At 38.1% G+C, this 2,924-nt stretch overlaps 1 long non-coding RNA gene across 1 annotated transcript; it reads left to right on the forward strand.

Annotated features, from left to right (window-relative positions):
* The first annotated feature begins 285 nt into the window (after positions 1–285).
* Positions 286–2,171, forward strand: LOC131646036 (uncharacterized). Its single transcript, XR_009297263.1, has 4 exons — positions 286–524; positions 1,195–1,579; positions 1,654–1,727; positions 1,899–2,171. It is a non-coding gene; the product is annotated as an uncharacterized LOC131646036 (long non-coding RNA).
* Positions 2,172–2,924: the final 753 nt, after the last annotated feature.

Consider the following 2,924-nt stretch of genomic DNA (forward strand, 5'->3'; position numbering starts at 1 on the left):
CTCTCCTTATCTTCAGTTATTCCTTCTCCTCCACCTTCTTTTTGTTTCTTGCGGTTCAGTTCTGAGTTGTTGTTGTTACTGTACTCAATGATGGTGATGATTGATGAAACAGGTTGGAGATTGAAGTTTCTCTGTGATAGTTCACGCGAGCACGAGGATTGAATCACGTTTGGAGTTTTTTTTTTTGTATGATGAAGAATAGTGGAGATTGAAAGATGAAGATGATCAATCAAGTTCTTTGCATATCATTGATGATGAAGACGATGATGCGATGAAGGTGATGAAGGTTCGATGATTTTTGCAGTGGATTCGGTAATGGTTTGTTGATGAAGATCGAAGCGTGAATTGAATGGTTGAAGTTTGTTACTGGTTTTTTGCGTGTTGATTTCTGATTCTTTACAGGTTTTCTGTTATGTATCGTGAGAGAGAAATTGAAGATGATGATTGGAGGTAGAAGTGGAAGGTCCGAAAGTTGAAGAGTGTTGAAGAGAGAATTGATGGATCCTGTTATGGTTCAGTTACAGGTTTGTTATCTCTCTCTCTCTCTCCCTCAATTTTCTTCTTCTTTTCTGTTATCTGTTTCTTTTCTGTTAATGAGATTGAAGAGTGGTGAAGTGGTGTTTGTGATGTGGAGCAGGGTGAAAGAAGTGGTGAGAGTGTGAAGAGTGAAAGGTGAGTGTTATGGTGCGTGATGAGGTTTGAATTGTGGAGGGAGATTTGAATTTATAGGAGTGTGATTCTGTTATAGGTTGCAAGAGGTTGGAGGAGTTTGTTAGGGATGAAGAAGTCTGAACTGTTAGATTGGGAGATTCTGTTATGAAACTGAGGGTTGAGATTAAAGGTTAGAGAGTTAGTTTTCTGTTTTGGAAGTTTGTTAGGATTGGTTGTGTTAGTTAAGTGAGAACTGAAAGTTGGTTATATTTTGTTTCTTGACAGTTACAGTTCTGTTGGACTGGTTATTGTAAGTAACAATTAGCTTAACGAATGGAAAATTGGTTTCAGAACTGTGTTAAGTACTATAGCATGAACTGTGGTTTTCGTGAATGAGCTTGGTGTGGTTAATTGAGTAGGCTTAACAGCTTTGTAGCAATTCAGTCTGTTCTTTTGAATGTCGGCGTCGATTTTATATTGGATGGTTAGATGCAAGCTTTAGTGGGTTGAGTTCTGTTTTGAAACTGTTTTTGTGATGTGCAGGCGCGAGTCTGAATGTAAAGTGGATGTGTGAACGCCAATCTATGATAACTTGACCGTCATGCTGCACTCGGAATTAGAATGGACCGAATGGCTTTGTGCTATGGTGCTGAACATTTTATTTGACTGTATGCTAAACTGATGATATGATTATTTTGTAGTACAGTAATGTGTTGTATGGTAAGTGTCTGAACTGTTGTGGTCTGATTGTATTTTCTCTGGTTTTTGTAGGTTCAGTTCTCATGAGGTTGAATGCTGAACTGGTTTTATTCTAGAGCTGCGGGGTGTTTGGGCATGGATTGTAATTTGATGGGGCCATATGTCGCAGAGTGATATGTATGTGTGTATGCTGCAGGGGTGACCTCAAACAAATGTATGATGGAGCAAGGTATGGCTGCTGAATCTGGTATAAGCATTTGTGAAATTATGGACTGTTAATCTGAGTTAGGACTGAATGTGCAGGGCTGCGGTTGATACTCGGTGAAGTTGGGCTGAATGTTTAACTTGGAGTATTGCACTGCATTTGCAATGTACAGGTCTGTTTTCTTTTTGAAATAAGCTTCCTGTGCAACATTTTGTTAAGTGTTTGTAGACATTAACCTTTAGTGAATCATGGATGAACCAGAAATTTACTTATGAACTTGGGTTTGTCTTGAATATTTTTAAATTTGGTTTTTTTTTTGTTTATTTCTCTACTGGTTCTGCAGGTAGCCCGTGTAGGTATACGATGGCAAGGGGACATATTATGAAGGCGCTCGTTGGCGGAGATGAATCACCATAATGAGGGAATCTGAATTCTCACGATTGGAGGATGGCCAAAAGGAAATGAGGATAGGATGGAGCATGGTAACCTGACATTGCAAATTGGATGGAGCATGGGCATGAGGAGCAAAGGTGATGGGAAGTGATGTAGTTGAAGACTTAGAGACAGTAGGCTTTTAGGACATTTGTTGGCTTTGAATGTAAATTTTTGTAGTTTCTTTGAGATGTAATATAAGATAGTGTATCTTGAGCTTGAAATTGTGAATGATGTGGACTTTTGTAATGGATAGTTGTATTTGGACTTGGAATGTATGAGCATTGCTCTTGAAGTTGTAATGAAACTTGAAATACTATGTAATGTAATTTGAATTTGTATCTTTGTAATGAATATTTGAATGGATGTATGAATTGGAATTTGATAGTATGTGATTCAAACACTTGAATGATGATTGGTGTTCACATGATTTAGGCTTGAAATTCGGATGATAATGAGCAGAAAAATGTATGGATCTTGAATGAATGGTTGGAAAATGATGGACATTGTATTGTAGAGTTTTTTTGAAAGGAGTGTTCTTGATTTTTTGTAAGGAGATGTCTCTGAACGGTGAATGAAATTCAAGCCATGTTTGCAAATTATGCCTTGAACGGTGTATGCCCTTTGTACTATGATTAACCTTGAACCAATTACTAACAATGAGGTCATTTGGACCAATCTCTTGAATCCATCTACCAACCAATGAAGCCATAATTTTTATCCATCAGTCCATGTTGACAAGCATCAACCAATTTTGAGGACGATCCTGCTTTAAACCAGTTTACTCTTCTAACCGTGGTCACACTCTTAGCAATTCAACCCCGAAGTATGAAAGGCACTAGTCCACTGCCCTTATTGATGAATAATAACAAGCCCATATGATAAGTAGACCCCGATCCTTTGTAAAGACAACATACGATCCTGCCTTGAAGGAAAA

The sequence above is a fragment of the Vicia villosa genome, linkage group LG2, assembly GCF_029867415.1.
Source record: "Vicia villosa cultivar HV-30 ecotype Madison, WI linkage group LG2, Vvil1.0, whole genome shotgun sequence".
NCBI lineage: Eukaryota > Viridiplantae > Streptophyta > Magnoliopsida > Fabales > Fabaceae > Vicia > Vicia villosa.